A 26,201-nucleotide genomic window follows, 5' to 3' on the forward strand; every position below is an offset into this window, starting at 1 on the left:
TAGATATATATGTATACACACACACACACTTATACACCCACATATACATTCTCTCATTTGTGTTTTTCTGGAGAACCCTGACTAATAAAATGTGTAATTATGAAATTCAATAAGGTAATATCTGCATTGAAGGAATTTACATAAACATAATTTAACTCAGAGTTTAAATCGTAAGTAATAAAATTAAGAAAATTGACATATACTTCTGTGAATGGAAGATAAAAGTAAAAAGCTGCAATATATTTTTACTTCTGATATCCCATTTAAAAGTAATTCAGATATAAGGGGAGCCTGGGTGGCTCAGTCGGTTGAGCGTCCAACTTCAGCTCAGGTCATGATCTTGCGGTCTGTGAGCTTGAGCCCTACATCGGGCTTTGTGCTGACAACTCAGAACCTGGAGCCTGCTTCAGATTCTGTGTCTCCCTCTCTCTCTGCACCCCTGCCACCCCTTGCTCATGCTCTGTCTCTGTCTCTCTGTCAAAAATAAACATTAAATTAAAAAAAATAAAAGTAATTTAGATATCAAGTGTAATTTAGCAAAGTTACTTATATATGAATTATGTAATAAAACTGTACTTTAAAGAAGTGTGTATTACTTTCTATTCTCTACTTGTTAGGTACTTTATGGATTTATACCTTGTGTTTTCTAATGTCTGGCATCACAATTACATATTAGAAAATAAATATTCTTTAACATTTGTCTAATATCTTAGAGAGAGTTGTTGAAATTGTGAAATTGTGAATAGATGTAAGAATTATCTTTCATTTAACATTTTACCTTATGGGCTTGATAGAACCTATTGATTTGACAGAAAAAAAGCCTTCTACATAATTGGATAGAAATCATTTTAGCACTTTTACATAGATCATTTATCCTACTGTGTATCAGAATAACTCTTCTGTAGAAACTAAAATGAATAAACATCAGTTTGTCTTTTTTTAAGAAAAACTATGCCTTCAAATCATGTTTTCATGAATATATTTATTCATGGAATATTAATAACTCGTTCTACAAGACTTCAATTTCTATGAATACATTTGCTTAGATGGTCTGATTTTTATATATAGCAAAAATAATCATTTCCTAATAATTATAGCCTGTGTGAATAATATAAAAATACAAGGAAACATGTATAGTTTAGAAACATAGTTTGAAAAATGGAATGAACTGCTAAAATGTGAAGGGAAATTTATTCAGTTAAATCCAGTGGTAACACATCCTTCAAGTAACATAAAAACTTGAAAAGTATCTCAAAACAGTAGCAGATTTTTCAAAGCAAAGAAAAGGCTAGATTTGTGTTTAAGTAACTTGAAATAAAGACTGTGTTGAGTAAAATGGTTTGTGCACATCTGAGAATTTGGAGAGTTCTCAAGAGCACAGGAATGATTCTTCACAGGTTTTGTTATTTGGAATGTTTGGAATTTTTTTTAACAATAATGCAGGCATTTTAACACTTTGAAATGCTGTACTTTGTTATAGATTCCCAACTTTTGGAGAAAGATGTGAGGATGATTTACATAATCCTTCTGATTCATATTTTGTCCAAATTTATCACATATCTCATTTTGATCACTTTAGATTCAAACACCTATTCTATTTCAAGCTGAGGTTGTTTTTATTTTATTTTTTTAAATACTTCATGCCTTGATATCCCTTAATATGCTAATAATTTAAATATTGCTACCAATAACAATAAGTTATCAAGTCCATTTTACATGATCCCCACTAAATGCTTTGCATACAGTATTTATTTAATACTTACACCCATGAGGTAGTTACTGTAACCATCTATATATTGACATTGTATATCTTCTATATAAGATTAGGTTATTTGACTTGCCTAATACACTGCAAATAGAAGAATATAGTCAATGTGTTTTTAGAAGCTCATCACTTTCTCAAAATGTAAACATTTTTTAATTAATAATAAAAAGCTGCCTAACTGTATTTATTATATATATCACCTGTGTTTTCTGTTTTCTTTCTAGACTATTATCATTATCACATTACTGAACAGAAGCCACCAGCCTAATTTGGAAACGGTGTAAAAATCAACTGCTACCTTTATAGTTTTTTTTCATTTTCCATATAATTTTTGTAGATATCTTAAATTCATCATAGATATTTACGAGTCAGAAATTTAACACAATTCCTTATTGCAGACAGTTACATCAGAAAGACACATTGGTGAAAGATTGGAAGGGTGGTGTGCACAGTTTGAAAATCAAATGTAAAGCTTTTAAATTGAAGACATCTTAGTTTGTAGAAATAGCAATCTTACCTGGCAGGAGAGATACTGATGGTATGTTATATTTAGGGTTCTCCAAAACAGAACATAGGCTTATTTTATCTAGAGAATCTAGAGAATCTAGAGAATCAGCAATTTTTTTCTTTAACTTTCCTGAATATATTTACTTAATTCCACACATAGTCTATTGCCAAGAGTGTCTGTTGTATACATATTTTACAGGACTAAAAATATTATTTTTGATGGCAGAACACAACACAATGACACTCATACAGATGAAAGACAAAATTTATTATTCTTATAGATCCAAAACAGAGAAGTCTGTAAGACAAGGACGTACTTTGGGGACTGCGGATTGTTCCTAGTTGTGTGATATATTACTCCCAGACAGTGAAGGCTAGTATATAGTGGCTTTGGAATGTGTGAGAGCCACATAAGGGAAATAGTAGGTGTAAACACAATCAGCTATTCAAGAAAGGTAACCAGAACCTCAAAGCATTACCTCAAAATGGGATAAAGGCAGTGTTGAAAAAAAAGAAAATAACAACAAAAATTATATTGCAGTTAACCCCTTGATGTCTTGAGATTAGTTTTGAGCTTATTTGGTGTGTTTGAGTGGGCCAGATAGTAGAGAAATTTAGAGAATATGACATCATAAATTGGCCCAAATGGTGTAGAAAACGTTTTAGTGTGAGAGTAAATGGAGGAAGACAAATGGAAGTATAAGAAGTATTTTAGGCCATCCCATAACTAATTTCCCCATGATATGGCATTAGCCAAAAAACAAAAGGCAAACAAAAAAAAACCAGGTCAAGAATTTCAGAGTTTCCAATAATATCTTGGTAGATTTGTAAAATGTATTAAAAGTATGATATATATATATATATATATATATATATATATATATATATATATATATAATTGCAGTAATATTTTGGTGTGTTCCTTGAGTCAGAGTGGCAGGCTTAGGCTTATGTTGTTGGAAGATATGAACTGATAGTTTACTAAGGTAAATCTGTGGTATTTGTTTGTAACCAAGGGGAAGAAGTGGTTGTGGTGGGCATGGGCTGAAATGCTGGGTAAAGGTCATGGTGGAAACTGGGGTTGGGAATAAAACAAGGTGCTGAAGAGTGGGAGTCTTCTTGCCAGAGCATCAAGGGATGACTGATGTGAAACAGGCCCCCCTCAGAAAAACACTAAACTACATTAATTTTCTTAAACAAAATTTCAATGTTTATTTATTTTTGAAAGAGAGAGAGAGAGAGAGTGGGGGAGGGGCAGAGAGAAAGAGGGAGACACAGAATCCAAAACAGGCTCCAAAAGCAAGCTGTCAGTACAGAGCCAGATGCAGGACTTGAACTTATAAACTGTGAGATCATGACCTGAGCCAAAGTCAGGTGCTCAACCAAGTAACCCAAGAACCCCTCCATTAATTTTTTGAATAGCATAGATAATATTAACCTGTATCTGATTTCCTTTCAGGCACAGGAGTGTAGGTGTATACATTTTGGCTGAGAATAAGTATGAGAGAGTCGGGCTAAATAAATAGTGAATTCATCATTTGTAAGGAATCTCTATGTACCAAAAGAAGAAAAATAATAAATATACCAAGTCCAATTTGTCAATGTCTTAGGAGGCATAGTCTGTAGACATTGCTAGGTCAATGATGTCAGTGTCTGAGATGAAGGTGTTTCTGGTGCAAGTGAAAAAAGATTATCTCCAATAGGGAGGTCTTTGGCTGGGACAATGTCCTATGAAATGAAGTTATCTCCTTGGTGATGAAAACATGAATTCTGGGCCCAGTGCATTGTCATCTGGGATACAGGAATAGAATATCCTTCTCTACTGAATTTTTACTTTGATGTTGGTCATATTTTTGTGTCTCCATGGAATTATAAGACTGAGCCAGTTGTGGAATTTTAAGGCAGCTTTGGATCTGGGAGCTTGACTTGCAAATATCTTTTAAGTCAAGGGACTTTGTGGGTACCCAACTATCAAAGATGATGCCAGCATCTTTGATACTGCCATAATTAGAGCAAATCACTGGAACCTAACACAATTAAATTAACACTCTTATTGAGGGTGGCCAAACTAAGATCTCAGGTTTTGCCCAGTTGGATGATGAGAGGGATTCTGCTGACAATAAACTTTAATCGTATGGCTCAATTTGGGTGCATATTTTTGATAGAATGTCAGGTTTTCAGTTAAAGTATCTTTGGCTGAAGTTGGAGCTTTAGCATTAGCCTATAGGCATGCCCTCCAATTTAGTCAGTGACAGTAAACTCTATGTTTCAGTCATTGATTTGATTGGTGGCAGGCAAGCCAGCTTTTAATGTTATGTAAGCTTCAGCATTTGCTGTGTTTTGTTGAAACAACAGCTTATTTGAGGGTTTAGGCCTCTGGATCACATATCAGTGAGAGTACCCAGACCAATAATAAGACCAGCAGTCAACATAATGGTGTGCAGCTGCACTTGACAGGCTTTTGTTGACTTTCCTGATATTGATTTTTCTCTAGCATGTATTTTTACCAAGGAGGGGTTGTTTGGCTTCATAATTATAAGATATGGTGTTGATTCCATTATTATCTCCAAATTTTATTTTTATTTACAAGTAGAGTGTTTTGTTTTGTTGCTGTTAATCTCTCTTCTTGGTAGTTTACTCTATTTGTGGGAATGGCCTGGGAACATTAATTTTAAAACCTAAATATTACAGAAGATTTTTTGAGTAGTAGAAATTTAGTCTTAAATGGACCTCCTACAAGATGGTGTTACGAATCTGTCAAATTAATACTTATTTAGTGAAGTACAGGGTGCCAGATGGTGACCCACTATTCAAAAGCATACAATAAGAAGAGTTGAAATAGAAAAGTTTATTACTGATAGTTCCTAGAAGAAATACCAGACATGCCTCAAAGGGCCACATAGGGAGATCAAGGCAGACTACAGAAAGATATGCGATAGTACCTGGAGCACATGGCTTTATTAGGATCAATGGGTAAAGTGCTTTGGGGTTCCCAGGCAAAGGCTTGATTGACCAATTCAAACCAAAGAGCAGGATTTGAGAAACTCACATGAGAGTCTTTCATAAGGAACACGTAAGGTGAAGGCATTCGGAAGCAGTGGAGACTGTTGACCACAGGGGCTATTGAGGAAGTTATTTCAGGAACTTTTATTTGCTTGCGACTCTATGGGCTGCTCTCTAGGTCATACACTTGGATGAGGGGGTTGGTGTCAGTTTAAGGTCACTGACACATTTTGTTAACTACTTGGCCAAACAAAATGGATGCCAAGGCACCAATACAAGGAGCATAGATTAGCTAAACCTTTGATAGATGTGCAGGTGCCTGGCCCATCTGGAACAGAAAGCTATGAGATGATCTATGGTTAATAGATACTAGAAGAGTATGTGCCCTCCATCTGGCTTCCAGCCCTTCTGAGATAGAGGCAGAATCAAAAACCCATAAAGACGGGGTATAGAGTATTAAAGAAACTCATAAATAATGAATCTTTATATACACAGAGGCAAGAGTATCCCTCTTTAAATATAGAAAAGGATGATGGGAAGATTTTGCTAAAGTTGATGTGAAGTGTGAGTTGGCCAAGAGGGTTTGAATTAAGAATGATTAAGGCCTGGGGAAAGATAGAGACCCATTTATCAATGCATTTGTTATTGTGGAACTTAAATAGGAGATCTGGGAGGAGCCCATTAGGGCCTTTCAATTAAACCAGCTCCCTGGAACCTATCAGAGAAATGAAAGTTTCATAGAATATCTTTTTCAAAAAACCTGGCATTGTGTATTCTGAGAAGTGAAATGGTGGGTTGACAACTACTAGTAACGTCTAGTAATTCATAGGGGATAAGCAGTATTCTAATGAGATCTTGTCTTGTGGCCTTAGTCTTTGCACAGACATGGGTGACCTTGATTTATATTTTGGATATTGTGAGGCAAGAGATTCCCAGAGTTCTCCACCATGAATGGAACAACTCTTTGGCTATAGCTCAAAAGGTACAGATGAGACCATTTACTGACCAGGACGATATTTTTTTTGTTTTTGTTTTTTAATGTTCATTTATTTTATAGAGAGAAAGAGCACAAGTTGGGAAGGAGGAGAGAGAGAGGGAGACACAATCTGAAGCAAGCTCCAGGCTCTGAGCTGTCAGCACAGAGCCTGATGTGGGGCTCAAACTCACAAACCGTGAGGTCATGACCTGAGCCAAAGTTGGATGCTTAACTGACTGAGTCATCCAGGCACCCCAGTGACCAGGTAAATGTTAAGATGGCTACCTAAAGTTTGGCCAATTATGTTGACCTTTGTGTTTCCATCTTTTGTCAGAGTCATCCTGATGAAGAGATAGAAAGCCACAAAATTCCATTGAGCCTCTTGTGACTTATGATAGCTGCAGTGCCACTCACACACTCTGTTGGAATACATTGCTATTCACTCAGTTAATCCCAAGGGATTTTCCAGGTTGTCAAGGGGTTTGAGAGAAGGATGACCTCCTCTAGTGTGGCATCTGGGTGTATGAAATTTGCTGATGATAGCAGCAATATATGTAACAGCCAAGAAGACAGGCAGGCCATTAGTTCCACCTGAGCAGCACCAACAAGGAGAGCAGGGTGCCATTTCTCTACTGTTGGGCAGCCTAACCAATGCTTTCCTCCAACTCCAAACACACAGACACACTAGAGTTCTGCCCCTGAATAACCATAAAGAAACACCAATACCAAAGAAATGGTATCCCTTAGGATAGATCCCTCTTAAATGCAGTCTTGATCTGAAACACACCTGAATGCTTAACCTGAGAAGATGTGGCTCAAGTGGCCTGTCACTTCTGTCACTCTAAGTTAGGCTTCGTCTGTGCTAATATCTAGCCCAAGAAGTTTAGGCAATTAACACTATTCATTTTGAGTATTTCCATGGCCAAGATATTTGAATAAGGAGAGTCATGACACCTACCTGCAGGCACAGTGGCAAGCAACAAGGCTTTAGCTAAGCTCATATTGCTCATGTGGTAGCTTGGAACCAATTAATGAAATAAGAACAGTCCCTTATGAAGCTATCCAAGAGTTAGTAGTCAAGGTCATGCCATCCTGTTCTCACAGTGTCTGTTGTTTTAAGATTTAAAGATTCTTTTAGTGGTGGAACACAATGAAGTGAATGAGACTCATGAATCAAAGGCAAAACTCTTACTTATAACTCCAAATGAGACAAGACTGCCAAGCAAACTCAAACAAGAGGTTGTACCTAGGAGCTGCAGCTGCAGGTGGTGGCTTATGTATGGCAAGGGGAATGAGCTTAGCTAAGTTTTTCAACATCCCTGTGAATTGGCTAACTTTTAGAATTTCTCTTGGTCTTTGGGGCATAGAGGCTGACCCTAGTTGTCTGGACCTAGTTCACCTGACCTGAGGGTGATTACAGCTTGTGCATAGTGCCACAAGAGTGCAGAAGCCACATTTAAGGTTGGGTGTGGATTTAACTTTCAAGAAGGAAAGCCAACCAAATTCTGGTCTCAAACTGGGTCTCAAAACTTGGTTAAGACAGCATTAAAACAAATAAACAACAAAACACGATATTATAATATATTATTTGATAATTTTTTAAAGAAATGATTATCAAATACCATATGATTTCACTCATATGTGGAATTTAAGAAACAAAACAGATGAACATAGGGGAAGGGAAAAAAAGAGGAAGACGATGCATAAGAGACTCTTAACTATAGAGAAAAAACGGAAGGTTGATGGTGGGGAGGTGGGCAGGGGATGGTCTAAATGGGTGATGGGTATTAGGACAGTACTTGTGATGAGCACTGGGTGTTATATGTAAGTAATGAATCACTAAATTCTACTCCTAAAACCGATATTACACTATATGTTAACTAGCTAAAAAAATTTAAGAAGAAAAAAGTGATTTTATATTAGGAAAGGCTGCCTGATGAAGCATACTTCAATATAAATGTAATAATAAAGTGCATGATTTGGCAAAAACATAGATAGATGAACTTGCTTCTTTGGCCTATTGAATCTTTATAGTCCACATTGCCCTTGTACATTTTTATGCAGTCTGATAAAAAAATGAATTGTCAGTTGACTTTAAATGCAGAATTAATGTACATGAAACTCAGATTAGAGATATTAACAGGTGGGTACCAGATAAAGAAATTGTTTAATTGTTTAAGCAGGAAGAGAGTTGAGATCACTTAGCTACATATATTTTTTTTTTTTTACAAAAGAAAAAAAAGTATGGCACAGGGAGTTACTAAGGTACTTATACAAAGTCAGAGTTTATAAATGACACAGTCAAGATTCGAAACTGGCTCTTGGGGTCTCCAGACTTTCTTGATTCATTCTCCATTAACACTATTTTTCAAGCTTTGTGAACCAAGTTTCTTTAATCAAAATTACTTAATTTTAAGCAAATTCTTAATCTCTACAAAATGGATATTGTTCATCTTCATCAAGATGAAGATTTCCTGACATTATTTCTCATGTTTATGTTAAATACATTAAAAAGCTTGAGAAGTGTCAAATAATAAAATGATATCATAAAACTGCTGTCTTTGGGACATAGATATAAAATAATCAGAAAACATATGGATTACATTTAACTTTACTGAGGAATGCTCTAAGAAAATGGTAGAACCGTCTTTGGGGGTTTTATAACTTAGCTTTGCAGAGTTGGTTGATCAGTGTTAGCCAATTTCAATCAGATGAATAATGATGATACTTACATATCTTATTCACATCGTGTTTTATGCTGTATTCTACCCAACTAAATATATGCTTTGAGTTTTTTTTTTTTTTTTTTTACTTTAAAGATGTTAGGCCATGAATATGTATTTTAAATAGTTTATAAAAGTCAATATTAACTTCTATTCGGGCCACTATCAATATCTTCCCTTTTAATATCTCTAATATCAGTAATAATGGAATTTAAACTGCCTCTTTCCTTTTTCTTCTTTCCTGTCCAATTGATCTCTGTGTTACTGATTGCTTTGTAGTTGATCAGCATGAGTTACTACTCCTAAACAATATGATTCCACTCAAAATGATGCCCTTGGACTACCAATCATAGGCAAAGAACAGCATGAGGGTTGTAATACAAGATTGTGAACTCTACCCATGATCCAAAAAGATGTGATTTTTCTATGTATCTTAGTAATTTTCCACAAAAATTGGCTTCAAAAAATATTCTCATATTTTAAAATTCCAAACATTTTAAATGGAAACTTCTATAAACTTTTCTTAAAGTCTCTTTTGAACTGCCTAAGAGCTGTTGTTATTTAATTAACAAAACAAATGTGAATGCTCCATAGGTTTTCTTTTTCTGTATATTTTAGTACAATATCATAGTACAATATTTAGCATAATATTTAGTGCAATATTTAGTATAATAATTTTTTAGTACAATAACTTTTAATATGAGGGAGAGGAATAAGATGACTGTACTGTTTGTTTTCTGGGTTCTTTTAATTGCTTATTTGTTTGATTTTTACCTTAAGAGTAAAGATTTCTAAAATTACTTTCATAAACATTGGAATTCCAAGGACTTTTGTTGTTTTTTACTTCTATCTAATTCATTGACAGCTAAAATTCGAATTTGATTATAGCAAAGTATAAAAATACTCCAACAATGAAGGATGCTGAAGAGACAAGGTAAAGCCACAGAAATTTTAATCTTTTTAACAGTATTTAATTAATTGTCTATTTCATGATTTCTGTATGTCAATAGGAAGGCACTGGTTAATTTTTTTAAAAATACTGTTTACTCAAACAAATGAAACAGAATAGAGATAAACAGAATAGAGATAGACATAAACCTACACATATCTGATCTTCCAACTGATCAACTGATCTTCCAAAACACCAAAAAGGTGCCAAGAAAATAGAATGGGGAAAGAATAATGTCTTCAATAAATGGTACTGGGAAACTAGATACTCACATGCAAAAGAATTAAATTAAACCCTTATCTTGGACCATCCACAAAATCAACTAAAAATAGATTAAAGACTATGTTGTGTTAAACATAACATCTGAAATATAAAAGATTTGTATATAAATTCAGGAAAAAGAAAACACAGAAGAAAAGATATTAGTCTTGACATTTATATTTTCAATTTGAAATCAAAACACAGATAACAAAAGCAAAAATAAATAAGTGGAACTACATCAAACTAACAGCAAAGGAAACAATCAATAGAGGGAAAAGACAAACTACAGAATTGGAGAAAACATTTGTAAACCATATTTCTGATAAAAGGTTATCCAGAATATGTAAGGTACTCCTACAACCCAAGAGCAAATACTACTACTACTGCTACTACTACTGTTACTACTACTAATAATAATAAAGAGGAATTTAACAACCGAGTGCTTCAGGTTTAAAGGTGTATATTCTCAGTAGAGTTTTTAGTTTTGAGTTTCCTGGGTTGACAAATCGTATCTGTAATTACTTAGCTAATTCAACACAATTCTTTTTTGTTTGACGGTGTGGTATGCTAATAGAAAGACATGTGAAAGAAGTTTACCATGAATTTATTTGGTGGGAGCTGGCAGGAAGGGATTATTCTCCTTAAACACAAGGTTAAATCATTAGGCGCCTGGGTGACTCAGTCGGTTACACGTCCGACTTCTGCTCAGGTCATGATCTTGCGGTTCCTGGGTTTGAGCCCCGCATTGGGCTCTGTGCTGACAGCTCAGACAGAGCCTGGAGCCTGCTTCACATTCTGTCTCCCTCTCTCTCTGCCACTCCCCCACTCACACTCTGTATCTCTATCTCTCTCTCAAAAATAAATGAACATTAAAAAAGAAAAGTACTCTTAAAAAAAAACCAAAACACAAGGTTAAAGCATGAATCCTAGAAGAGTGAGTTTCCCTAAATCTGATTTATCAACTTCCAACTGTCTTCTCTTGGCTATACCTGAACAAAGCTCCTAAGGACATGGCTAGTTTAGTACATTTTTATGTGGTTTTGTGAACTACAGCCTTCACCCATTAAATTTTATTTTAATTTTTATAACAATTTTTATTGGTTAATATAATCTTATGTGTGTTTATATATATATATGTATATTTATGAATTATTAAGTATCATATCACCTGTGAAATAGAGTCTTGTGTACTTTTGGCCTGAACTAGAAACAGCTAAGGTAGAATGATATAAAGTATAAAGACACTAAATTAGAAGTTGAAAAACTGTAGTTCTTTCAGTAGATAGTTTTGGCTGTGTAATATAGGTCTTGGGGAGTTGATGTCCCCTTATATAAGGTGAAGGTACATGGTTAAAGCATTTACAATTTTTTTAAAAATTAATATGTTATGAATCCATGAGCCTTCTCTGGTTTCCATGTTTCACTCTGAGCTTAACTGGGAAACTTGATTAAATTCTATCTCATCCTTAAATTCTGGTGTTGGGCAATATAGGAGACAGAATAAGATGTCCATATCTTATGGGGTTACTGGGTGGCTCAGTGGGTTAAGTGTCTGACTCTTGATTTTGGCTCAGGTCATGATCTCATGGTTCGTGATACTGAGTACCGCAGTAGGCTCTACACTGACACTCTATACTGACAACGCAAAGCCTGCTTAGGATTCTCTCTTCTTCTCTCTGCCTCTCTCCTCCTCATGTACGCATTCTCTCTCTCTCTGTTTCTCAAAAATAAATAAATAAACATTAAAAAAAAAAGATGTCCATATCCTAATCCCCAAACATGTGAATAGGTTTTGTTACAAGGAAAAAATGGAATGAACTTTGTAGATGGAATTAAGATTGCTAATGAGATAACTAATAAAACAGGGAAATTATCCTGGATTATCTGAGAGGCCCCATTCTAATCACATGAGCTCTTAAAAGTAGGAGAGCAAGACAGAAAAGTGGGTTAAGAAGATGAGATTAACAAAAGAAGGAGCCTTTCTAAGCATGAGAAGTACTCAGAGTAGAAACTCTTGGATTAATCTCCACTTAACCCATTTACTTGATTAACCAAAATTTTGCACTCTCTCTTCTCCAACATTTGTATTATTTATTCATCAGTAAATAATGAGTTTGGATCCTGAACTCTGTATAATCAAAGACTATGCCTTTGCCCTTATGAAAAAAATCAATATGTTATGGTTTACTGGAATGTTTTAGATTAAAACAAAATTAACCTAGGTTTTCAGTTAAAGGACTGGGATGTAATATTCTATGATCACACAAGTATATAAATGTAAATGGTGTTAAATGGTACAGTGACATACTGGGGTATTCAGAAGGCTGGACAATCTAGTCTGGGTGATAAAGAAAGTATTCTCTGAAAAAACACTGATGCAAGGTGTTTAAAGATTATAGAATGTATTATATAATTACAATGATGTTATATTATTTGCTTTTATTTCTTTAAAACCACTTGCTCCATTTATACCATGTTCAAATACTCTAGTAGGCTGTCAAAATATAAGAATGATTTAGACACAATCCTAACACTCAGGAAATTTATCCTCTCATGAGCCATTTTTCATAGAATAGCAGTAATCAAATTTCTGTCTCTTGCCTTCACAATTCTCTTCATTTTATGTTCCTTCTCTTGCATGGAGGAAAATTGCAAATACTTGTTTTATTATCAAAGGATACAATAATTTCCTGAATATTTTATTATTTACAGTTTTCTAGTCTTCTCTGGTGCTCAGAGGGCATTGAACAATTTGGCAAGTTTTTAGCACTGTTTTAGCCAGGTCACTCATCATTGGTATTGTAATGACTGAACAGAAGTAGAGCACTCTCTTTGCAGCTGATTTTTTTCAGGTGTGCTCTTTATAGCAGTCCTAATGGGCAGACAGTTCACTGCATCTCTAGCTGTTGGCATATGGCATCCAGGAGGACAAGGCAGCCCAGACAGCCCATCAGATTAACCATGTAATAGACCCAGAAGCTGCTTTAAAGCTGTAAAACAAAATTGCTTATGGAGTCTGCCAGCACGCCAGATGCTGCTTGGAAGAAATATCTTCCAGTGCTTAGCATCTGGGTTTCATGGTTGCCAGAAAAAAAAGGGAAAAAGAATTGGCAATTCACTACTAATCAGATTGCTTTTGCAATATAAATTTTTTTAATATTTTTTAAATGTCAAACGCATTATATTGTGGTAAAGGTTAAAATTGGGTCTCTCTCATGTATGCCACTATTAACCCACATCTTCCATACAATTCTTATGCAGCTGGTTGGTTATTATCTAAACAAATCAGAACACTGAGAACTTGAATTTGAATGTGAATTTTCAGTCTGTTTCCAATATGCTTATTTTATTGATATTTTGCATAATAACATTCCTGCCAACTGAATATAAATTTTATATTTAAACAAGGTAAGAAGTAATGTTTTCATATTCGCATCCACTAGTTTGTTTCCTGACTGCCAATTATATAATTGAATATTATAACAAAAGATAAAACTCCCAAATATCAATCAGCTGTTTTTCACCGGAATTGTTTTTCTAAGCCAGATAAAAAATGGGTTTGATTAATTTCATGTAAAGCCAATTAGATTTAGTCTTTAAGCCCAAACACAAGGTGAGTCATTTCTTGTCAATTATATAATTTATCAATATTCTTTAATTTTGAAGAAAACACTTAATATGTTTAGACTTCTTAAAATTGATATAGTGTGTCCAAAAAAATAACTTGTGTTAACTCTCATCATACATGCTAACATATTTTCCTTGACTCAGATGATTCTATACTGCTCAAAACAAATTGCTTGAACATAGGTAGTGAATGTGAAAGATCTCCTAAAACTTTGGGTTTTGTATGTTTCAACATTTAGCACCTTAATATACAGGATGCCAAAATGGATTAATTCTCCAATTTTGCCATAATGATTATTATACAACCTTTGTCAGAAAGCTACTAGTTTTAAATACTTGTAAATCCAAACACCTGATCTTAAACTACCATTGCATTCAAAAACCAACTTCAGGACATATGAATATGTTGTTAACTTTTACTCATTACTATACCATAGGGTGACATTAAGTCAACTATGCAAACTTAGATTGTTTTGGATATGGAAAATATTACTTAATTCTTAGACTATAATTTTTTTTAAATTTTTTTTTCAACGTTTATTTATTTTTTGGGACAGAGAGAGACAGAGCATGAACGGGGGAGGGGCAGAGAGAGACGGAGACACAGAATTGGAAACAGGTTCCAGGCTCTGAGCCATCAGCCCAGAGCCCGACGCGGGGCTCGAACTCACGGACCGCGAGATCATGACCTGGCTGAAGTTGGACGCTTAACCGACTGCGCCACCCAGGTGCCCCTAGACTATAATTAATAAACTCTGTTGTCAATATTCTGGGGTAAATAAGTAACAGGTAGAATTTTATTGAATCTGAGATTTTTTAAATTTAATTTTTCTTAAGTTCTTTAACTGAAACGAATACTTATTGTTCAAAATTTTGGAGAACTATGTGACAGTGTGTGTCCAATTTAAAGTGCATACCCTCGGGTGTAAGAACTATAGTAGAACAATCTAAAATATATGTTTTCACATGGGCACAATTTTATATACATGAATGTGTGTGTGTGTGTGTGTGTGTGTAGATTTCTTTACTTGTTGTAGTACAAACATAGAAATGATCTAAATGTTTATCAATGGAGTATGGTTAATAAGTTAAATTAATTATGTAGTATGGTACCTTTTGTTCTTGATAAAAAGGAAATAAAAGAAGGAAAACAGATTTCTTTGTAACAGCACAAGAAAACCATTGAGTATTGAACAAAAAGAGCAATACACACAGATTTTCTAGAGTATAATCTGATTTGTAACTATTAAAAAACTAAATGTCCATATTTATATACTTATTTGTATGTTTATAACAGTGTCCCTAGGAAAAGCAGTGCAGTAGGGGAGGATGCTGAGAGTCTACAACATTGCACTCAATGTATTTCTGTAATGTGTTATTGTGTGTATATATATATATATATATATATATATATATATATATATATATACACACACACACACACACACACACATATATATAGTGTGTGTGTATACATATATATATTTTGTATATGTATATTATGTTTATTGATTTTTGAGAGGGAGTAAGCAGGGGAGGGTCAGAAAGACAGGGAGACCCAGAATCCAAAGCAGGCTCCAGGCTCTGAGCTGCCAACACTGAGCCCAATGTGGGGCTCAAACTCATGAACTGTAGACCATGACCTGAGCTGAAGTCAGACGCTTAACTAACTGAGTCACCCAGGCACTCCTATAATGTTTCATTATTTAGATAAGCATACATTTATATACTATTAGTGTAATTATAATAGGTAGTTTTCAAACATTGAACTTTAAAGGCCCATGTACCAATTTCATTTTTTTCCCATTTACTTATTGGTAAAGCATTGCCTGTATATTTGCCATGTCAGTAGCACTATTCTAGAGATGCATAACTATGGCCTGCAGCATCATGAAGTGATGGCAGGTCATTGGTAATAAGAATGCACATTCCCTAAAAAAATAATCAAAAAGTGCTACAAAATAAGGTATTAGAACTTCTGGTGCAAAGAGAAAACTAAGAACACTGCTTAAATGAATCCCAGAAGAATGGAATTGTGACATTAAGTCTTGTGGATACATAGAAATTATGCCAGGCAGTTAGATGGGATAGTCAATATAGAAGGTCAGACAAATACAAAAATCAGCAGAATGGCAATGGGGGCTGGAGGGGAGGGGTTATACCAAAGTACCATTCAGAGTTTTAGTGGTGAGATTCATGATAAGGTCTGGAGAGTAACCTGGAAATGTCAGGAGGGCCAGATTATAGAGATCCTTTAAGACCATGCCAAGGAATTACTCCATCATTTCATCCTATAATCAGTGGAGTTCCACTAAAAATTTTAGAACCAAAGAGAAATAATTAAATATGCATTGTAAGAAATATCACTATCTTGACAGTTTGAAAAGCAGATTAGATTAAAATAGATAAAACATATAAGAAGGCTGGTAGCAAATACATCATTAGGTAAAACATTTCAGTAGTCCTGTCAGTTGTCATTATATGTGTGTTCCTGTGTATATTTGTGTAGGTTTATATAATTAAAAAAGGTAAAATGGGTACCAGGTTTTGATTTGAACTAAAATGATCTTGCTTGCCTGTTCCAGTGCATAACATAATTAAAAAGACACTCTGACATGAAAAAAAAAAAAAAAAAAAGCTCACAAAAGGAAGAAAAGAATCAGATTAGCCTATTTCTTAAAATGAATGAAAAAGTAGATTGATATCTAGCAAACAATGTGTAAGTACATTTAAAAACTGAAGGTGCAATAAATCCCACTTGATTGTGGTGAATGAATCTTTAATGCATTTTTTATTTGACTTGCTACTATCTTGTTGAGAATTTTTGCATCCATCTTCACAGGAAAATTGGTCTGTAGTTCTCCTTTTAAGTGGAGGTCTTTGTCTGGCTTTGGAATCAAGGTAATTCTGGCCTCATAGAATGAGTTTGGAAGTTTTCCTTACATTTCTATTTTTTTTGAACAGCTTAAAAGCATAAGTATTAACTCTTCTTTAAATGTTTGGTAGAATTCCCCTGGAAAGCCACCAGACCTGGACTCTTGGGTTTTTTAGGAGATTTTTGATTACTCTTTTAATTTATTTACTGGCTATGGATCTGTTCAAATTTTCTATTCCTGTTTCAGTTTTGGAAGTTTATATATTTCTAGGAATTTTTCCATTTCTTCCACATTGCCCAATTTGTTGGCATATAATTGCTCATAATATGAGTAATTCTCTTCCTATTGTTTGTATTTCTGTGGTGTTGGTTGTGATCTCTCCTCTTTCATTGGGTGGGCTGCACGGGTGGTTCTATATCTGCAAATCAATCAAAGTAATACATCACATTACTAAAAGAAAGGATAAGAACCACATGAATCTACTCAATAGACACAGGAAAACATTTGACAAAATGCAGCATCCTTTCTTGATAAAAACCCTCAAGAAAGTAGGGATAGAAGGAACATACTTCAAGATCATATAGGCCATATATGAAGAACCACAGCTAATATCATCCTTAGTGGTGAAAAACTGAGAGCTTTTCCCCTAAGGACAGGAACATGACAGAGATGCCCACTCTCACCACTGTTATTCAACATAGTGTTGGAAGTTTAGCCTCAGCAATTAGACAACACAAAGAAATAGAAGGCATCCAAATTGGCAAGGAGGAAGTCACACTTTCACTCTATACAGGAAACATGATACTCTATGTGGAAAAGTCAAATACTCCACCAAAAAACTGCTAGAACTAATACATGACTTCAGCAAAGTCATAGGATATAAATCAGTGTACAGAAATCGGTTGCATTTCTATACACCAATAATGAAGCTGCAGAAAGAGAAATCAAGGAATCAATCCCACTTAAAATTGCACTGAAAACCATAAAATACCTAGGAATAAACTGAACCAAAGAGGTAGAAGATTTATATGCTGAAAACTATAGAAAGCTTTTGAAAGAAAGTGAAGAAAACACAAGAAATGGGAAAACATTCCATGCTCATAGATTGTCAGAAAAATATTGTTAAAATGTCAATACTACCCATAGCAGTTTACACATTCAGTGTAATCCCTATCAAATAATACCAACATTCTTCACAGGACTAGAACAAACAATTCTAAAATTGTATGGGACCATAAAAGACCCCAAATAGCCAAAGTAATGTTGAAAAATAAAACCAGAGCCGGAAGTGTCACAATTTCAGACTTCAAGCTGTATTACAAAGCTATAATCATCAAGACAGTATGGTACTGGCACAAAACAGATACATGTATTGGTGGAACAGAATACAGAAACCAGAAATGGACCCACAAATGTGTGGCAAACTAATCTTTCACAAAGCAGGAAAGAATATCCAATAGAAAAAAAAGTCTCTTCAAGTGGTATTGGGAAAACTGGACAGTGACATGCAGAAGAATGAACCTGGACCGCTTTCTTACACCATACACAAAAATAAATACAAAATGGATGAAAGACCTAAGTGTAAGAGAGGAAGCCATCAAAATCCTAGATGAGAAAACAGGCAACAACCTCTTTGAACTTGGTCACAGAAAGTGCTCATTAGACATGTCTCCAGAGACAAGGGAAACAAACAAAAACGAACTGTTGGGACCTCATACAGATACAAAGCTTCTGCAAAGTGAAGGAAACAATCAGCAAAACTAAAAAGCAACTGACAGAATGGGAGAAGATATTTGCAAATGACATATCCAGAATCTATAAAGTACCCAAAATCTATAAAAGAACGTATCAAACTCAGCACCCCAAAAAGCAAATAATCCAATGAAGAAATGGGCCAAAGACATGAGCAGAAGAAGATCTTCTTTTCAAAGAAGATATCCAGATGGCTAACAGACACATCAAAAGATGCTCAACATCACTGATCATCAGGGAAATACAAATCAAAACCACATTGAGATACCAACTCACACCTGTCAGAATAGCTAACATTAACAACTCAGGAAGCAACAGGTGTTGGCAAGGATGCAGGTGTTGGCAAGAATAGGGAATACTGGGGCGCCTGGGTGGCGCAGTCGGTTAAGCGTCCGACTTCAGCCAGGTCACGATCTCGCGGTCCGTGAGTTCGAGCCCCACGTCGGGCTCTGGGCTGATGGCTCAGAGCCTGGAGCCTGTTTCTGATTCTGTGTCTCCCTCTCTCTCTGCCCCTCCCCCGTTCATGCTCTGTCTCTCTCTATCCCAAAAATAAATAAAAACGTTGAAAAAAAAATTAAAAAAAAAAGAATAGGGAATACTTTTGCATTGTTTGTGAAATGCAAACTGGTGCAGCCACTGTGGAGAACAGTATGGAGATTCCTCAAAAAGTTGGGGCGCCTGGGTGGCGCAGTCGGTTGGGCGTCCGACTTCAGCCAGGTCACGATCTCGCGGTCCGTGAGTTCGAGCCCCGCGTCGGGCTCTGGGCTGATGGCTCAGAGCCTGGAGCCTGTTTCTGATTCTGTGTCTCCCTCTCTCTCTGCCCCTCCCCGGTTCATGCTCTGTCTCTCTCTGTCCCAAAAATAAATAAACGTTGAAAAAAAAAAAAAAAAAAAAAAAAAAAAAAAAAAAAGTTAAAAATAGAACTACCCTACTACCCAGCAATTGCACTACTAGGTATTTACCCAAAGGATACAACTATGCTGATTTGAAGGGGCACATGCACCCCAGTGTTTATAGCAGCTCTATCAACAATAGCCAAAGTATGGAAAGAGCCCAAATGGCCATCAACTGACAAGTGGATAAAGAAAATGTGGAATACACACAGACACACACACACACACACACACAATGGTGTATTACTTGGTGATCAAAAAGAATGAAATCTTGCCATTTGCAACAACATGGATGGAACTAGAAGGTATTATGCTTAGCAAAATAAGTTACTCAGGGAAAGACAGATATGTGATTTCACTCATGTGGAATTGAAGAAACAAAACAGGTGAACTTAGGTGAGGGGAAGGAAAAATAAGATAAAAGAAGAGAGGTAGACAAACCATGAGAGACTCTTAAATACAGAGAACAAACTGAGGGTTGCTGGAGGGGTGTTGGATGGGGGGATGGGCTACATGGATAATGGGCATTAAAGAGGCACTTGTTAGGATGAACATTGGGTGTTATATGTAAGTCATGAATCACTAAATTCTATTCCTGAAATCATTATTGCACTATATGTTAACTAGGATTTAAATAAAATTTAAAAAAGAAAGAAAGAAAAGGAAATAGTTAATAAATTTCTTAGGACTCAGAAAAAATAACATACGGTGGGGGGGCTCTCTGTCTTTTGTCTTGTGGCCTTGAATCTTGAATAACACTGGTACTTTCTGTTCTTTAAAGGCTAGATAAAAGTCAGCCTATAAGTCATCTGTTCTAGGGTCCTTTGAAAAAGTAGATCTTTAATTTAAGAAACAAATCAGATGAAAGTAGGGGAAGAGAAGGAAAAATAAAATAAGATAAAAACACAGAGAGAGGCAAACCATAAGAGACTTTTAAATATAGAGAGCAGGTTGAGGGTTGATGAAGGGAGGTAGGTAAGGGATGAGCTAAATGGTTGTTGGTCACTAAGGAGGGCACTTGTTGGAATGAACCCTGGGTGTTGCATATAAATGATGAATCACTGAATTCTACTCCTGAAACCAGTACTACACTATATGGTAACTAACTTGAATTTAAATTAAAAAAAATAAATAAGTAAAATGTTTAAAAAGAAAAAAAATGTAAAATAAATTTATTAAGTTTAAAAACCTGAATGTGATATCTCTATAAAGATAAATTGTAAATTATTAGAAATTTACCTAGCACCTAGTATCTGATTACTCAGAAAAGGTTCTTTCTCAGTTTAATATATAATAAAGAATATTTCTATTTCTTGAGTTTTTATTTTCATTTTCCCTTTGGTTATACTTGTGACATAATGACTTGTTCTAAGAGTTGTTCTTTACTTTTTACTATTACAGGTGATTATGATAAAACCTGCTATCATGGAACTAGAATCCCTTTATATCAGGCAGCCACTGTTACAGGACCATAGGGATAAATTTTTATTATTTCCATCTTACAGATGAGGGCACCAAAACTTAGGGAACCAAAGAGATAAGCCAAAAGTCACAGTCTATTTGGCCACCAAGCCAGATCTTACTTAACCCCAAATCAGTCTGATTCTAGACTAGTATCTTTGTACAAGACAGTGTTAAATGGTTTAAAGCAAATTGAATTAGGTGTGTGATCATAAATTTTCATGACAAAAGTTGGTCTTTTAACTAGATCCAAATTCAGTGAAGAAAAGCTTGGCTTGGCAGTTTAAATTGGTAGGTTTTTACATGGAAAGCTTTCATTCTGACACAAATTTAACCTACTAAATTAGAGTAATAGGCCTGATATAATAGAGGCATAGCGATTAATGTAGTATATCTTGGCTGTAACAAGACTGTTGTACCACATTACTTACATATCAATAAATTTGTTAAAATACAACTTGAATTACCAAACTGTTAGCAAAATAATTATTAAATACTATCTGTGTTAAGAATTGTTTATGAGAGTGTAATTGGATGGATGCAAAACCAAAAAAGAGATTTGTGATATCAGGAAATACATGAGCTGTTCAGGAATCTTCAAAGTACAGTTTTTGGATAAAAGCTTGAAAATGTATGAAACCTAAAGATAGCTACATTAAGTATCTTTTTGTACCACACATCATCTAGTTATTAATGTATTCATTTGTGTGTTAATCTATATAATTTAGGGTGTGTGTGTGTGTGTGCATTATTTGTGAATTAATATAAATATGTACTCACAATTGTAATTAGCTCTTTCAAACCATTATTATAACTTTAATTTTTAAAGAGTTATAAAATATGTGTTGTGGTAGACAGAATAATGGCTTCCCAAAGATGTGTTCCCATAACTTATGATTAGGTTAACTTCATAGAAGAGGGGGCTTTGTAGATGTGATTAAGTTAAGGATTTTAAGATGGGAAGATTATCCTGGATTATCCAACTGTTTCCAATGCAGTCACAATGGTTTAGTTAAGAGGAAAAGCAAGAAAAGAGAGTCAGAGAGATAGATGTGACAAGGAGAGGAGAGGAGAAAGAGAGGAAGAGAGGAGAGGAGAGGGAGGTTGATTTGAAGATACTACTCTGTAGGCTTTGAAGATGTAAGACAAAGCCATGAGACAGAGAATGCAGATCAACTCTAGAAGCTATAAAAAATAAGGAAATGACTCCTTATAAGAGATTCCAGAAGGAATGCTGTCCTGCCAACACCTTGTCTTTAGGAATTCTCAACTCCAGAACTGCAAGATAACAAACATGTGTTGTTTGAAATTATTAAGTTTGTGTTAATTTGTTATAGCAGCAAAAGGAAACTAAAACACAAATGTGTCACTGTGCATATGGTGTGTATTAGTAAGCACTTGGAGAGAGTAGGAAAGGAAAGAAGAGTAGGAAGGAGGGGGAAGTGAGGTTGGAAAGAAGGGAGGAATAAATTGAATTAGATTGTGAGGCAAAGATGAGGTACTGGTGAATCAGTATCATCTAGGATTTTTTTTTCTTTTTTTAGTTAATTTTATTTTTTTGAATTTTGATCAAAATTTGTTAGCATATAGTGCAACAATGATTTCAGGAATATATTCTTAATTCCCCTTACCCATATAGCCTAGCCCCTTCCACACCCCCTCCAGTAACCTGTTTTTTTTTTCCATATTTATGAGTCTCTTATGCTTTGTCCCTCTCCCTGTTTTTATATTATTTTTGTTTCCCTTCCCTTATGCTCATCTGTTTTGTATCTTAAAGTCCTCATATGAGTGAAGTCATATGATATTTCTTTCTCTGACTAATTTCCCCTAGCATAATACCCTCTAGTTCCATCCACATAGTTGCAAATGGCAAGATTTCATTCTTTTTGATTGCCAGGTAATACTCCATTGCATATATATACCACCTCTTCTTTATCCATTCATCCATCAGTGGACATTTGGGCTCTTTCCATACTTTGGCTATTGTTGATAGTGCTGCTATAAACATGGGGGTCCGTGTGTCCCTTTGAAACAGCACACCTGTATCACGGGGATAAATGCCTAGTAGTGCAATTGCTGGGTCGTAGGGTAGTTCTCTTTTTAATTTTTTGAGGAACGTCCATACTGTTCTCTAGAGTGGCTGCACCAGCTTGCATTGCCACCAACAATGTAAAAGAGATCCTCTTTCTCCACATCCTCACCAACATCTGTTGTTGCCTGAGTTAATGTTAGCCATTCTGACAGGTGTGAGGTGGGATCTCATTGTGGTTTTGATTTGTATTTCCCTGATGATGAGTGATGTTGAGCATTTTTTCATGCATCGGTTGACCATCTGGATGTCTTCCTTGGACAAGTGTCTATTCATGTCTTTTGCCCATTTCTTCACTAGATTATTTGTTTTTTTGGGTGTTGAGTTTGATAAGTTCTTTGTAGATTTAGGATACTAACCCTTTATATGATATGTCATTTGCAAATATCTTCTCCCATTCTGTCCATTGCCTTTTAGTTTTGCTGATTGTTTCCTTCACTGTGCAGAAGCTTTTTATTTTGATGAGGTCCCAAAATTCATTTTTGCTTTTGTTTCCCTTGCCTCCAGTGGCGTGTTGAGTAAGAAGTTGCTGCAGCCAAGATCAAAGAGGTTTTTGCCTGCTTTCTCCTCAAGGATTTTGATGGCTTCCTGTCTTACATTGAGGTCGTTCATTGATTTTGAGTTTATTTTTGTGTATGGTATAAGAAAGTGGTCCAGGTTCATTCTTCTGCATGTTGCTGTCCAGTTTTCCCAGCACCATTTTTTTGAAGAGACTGTCTTTATTCCATTGGATATTCTTTCCTGCTTTGTCAAAGATTAGTTGGCCATACGTTTGTGGGTCCATTTCTGGGTTCTGTATTCTGTTCCATTGATCTGAGTGTCTGTTCTTGTGCCAGTCCCATACTGCCTTGATGATTATAGCTTTGTAGTATAGCTTGAAGTCTGGGATTGTGATGCCTCCTACTTTGGTTTTCTTTTTCAAGATTGCTTTGGTTATTTGGGGCATTTTCTGGTTCCATACAAATTTTAGGATTATTTGTTCTAGCTGGTGTTATTTTGATAGGGATTGCATTGAATATGTAGATTGCTTTCGGTAGTATCGACAATTTAACAATATTTGTTCTTGCTATTCAGGAGCATGGAATCTTTATTCCGTTTTTTGTGTGTCTTCTTCAATTTCTTTCATAAGCTTTCTGTAGTTTTCAGTGTATAGATTTTTCATCTCCTTGGTTAAATTCATTCCTAGGTATTTTACAGTTCTTGGTGCAATTGTAAATGGGATCGATTCCTTGATTTCTCTTTCTGTTGCTTCGTTGTTGGTGTATAGGAATGCAACCAATTTCTGTGAGTTGATTTTATATCCTGCAACTTTGCTGAATTCATGAATCAGTTCTAGCAGTTTGTTGGTGGAATCTTTAGGGTTTTCCATATAGAGTATCATGTCATCTGTGAAGAGAGAAAGTTTGACCTCCTCCTGGTCGATTTGGATGCCTTTTATTTCTTTGTGTTGTCTGATTGCAGAGGCTAAGACTTTCAATACTATGTTGGATAACAGTGGCGAGAGTGGACATCCCTGTCTTGTTCCTGACCTTAGGGGGGAAGCTCTCAGTTTTCCCCATTGAGGATGGTATTAGCATTGGGTCATTCATATATGGCTTTTATGATCTTGAGGTACGATCTTTCTATCCCTACTTTCTTGAGGGTTTTTATCAAGAAAAGATGCTGTATTTTATCAAATGCTCTCTCTGCATGTATTGAGAGGATCATATGGTTCTTGTCCTTTCTTTTATTGATGTGATGAATCATGTTAATTGTTTTGTGGATATTGAACCAGCCCTACATCCCAGGTATAAATTCTGCTTGGTCGTGGTGAATAATGTTTTTAACGTATTGTTGGATCTGGTTGGCTAATATCTTGTTGTGGATTTTTGCATCCATGTTCGTCAGGGAAATTGGTCTATAGTTCTCCTTTTAGTGGGGTCTCTGTCTGATTTGGAATCAAGGTAATGCTGGCTTCATAGAATGAGTTTGGAAGTTTTCCTTCCATTTCTATTTTTTGGAACAACTTCAAGAGAATAGGTGTTAACTCTTCCTTAAATGTTTGGTAGAATTCCCCTGGAAAGCCATCTGGCCCTGGACTCTTGTTTTTTGGCAGATTTTTGATTACTAATTCGATTTCCTTACTATTTATGGGTCTGTTCAAACTTTCTATTTCTTCCTGTTTCAGTTTTGGTAGTGTATATGTTTCTAGGAATTTGTCCATTTCTTCCAGATTGCCCATTTTAATAGCATATAATTGCTCATAATGTTCTTTTATTGTTTTTATTTCTGCTGTGTTAGTTGTGATCTGTCCTCTTTCATTCTAGATTTTATTTATTTGGGTTCTTTCATTTTTCTTTTTGAGCCAGCTGGCTAGTGGTTTATCAATTTTGTTAATTCTTTCAAAGAACCAGCTTCTGGTTTCATTGATTTGTTCTACTGTTTTGTTTTGTTCTTTGTTTTTTTTGTTTTTTTTGGGGTTTTTTTTTTTTTGGTTTTGATAGTATTAATTTCTGCTCTGATCTTTATTTTTTCCTGTCTTCTGCTAGTTGGGGGTTTTATTTACTGTTCTTTTTCCAGCACCTTAAGGCATAAGTGTAGGCTGTGTATCTGAGATCTTTCTTCATTCTTTAGGAAGGCTTGGATTGCTATATACTTTCCTTTTATGACTGCCTTTGCTGCATCCCAGAGGTTTTTGGATTGTGGTGTTATCATTTTCATTGGCTTCCACATACTTTTTAATTTCCTCTTTGACTTCTTAGTTAGCCAATTTATTCTTTAGTAGGATGTTCTTCAGTCTCCAAGTATTTGTTACCTTTCCAAATTTTTTCTTGTGGTTGATTTCAAGTTTCATAGCATTGTGGTGTGAAGATATGCACGGTATGATCTCCATCTTTTTGTATTTGCTGAGGGCTGATTTGTGTCCCAGTATGTGGTCTATTCTGGAGAATGTTCCATGTGCCCTGGAGAAGAATGTATATTCTGCTGCTTTAGGATGAAGTGTTCTGAATATTCTAAGTCCATCTGATCCAGTGTGTCATTCAAAGCCATTGTTTCCTTGTTGATTTTTTGATTAGATAATCTGTCCATTGCTATGAGTGGGGTGTTTAAGTCTCCTACTATTATGGTATTACCATCAATGAGTTTCTTTATGTTTCTCAGTAATTGATTTGTATATTTGGGTGCTTTCACATTTGGCTCATGAATGTTTACAATTTTTAGGTCTTCTTGGTGGATAGACCCCTTGATTATGATATAATGCCCTTTTGTATCTCTTGATACAGTCTTTATTTTAAAGTCTAGTTTGTCTGATATAAGTGGCTTTCTTTTATTGACCATT

The sequence above is a fragment of the Leopardus geoffroyi genome, chromosome A1 (assembly GCF_018350155.1).
Source record: "Leopardus geoffroyi isolate Oge1 chromosome A1, O.geoffroyi_Oge1_pat1.0, whole genome shotgun sequence".
NCBI lineage: Eukaryota > Metazoa > Chordata > Mammalia > Carnivora > Felidae > Leopardus > Leopardus geoffroyi.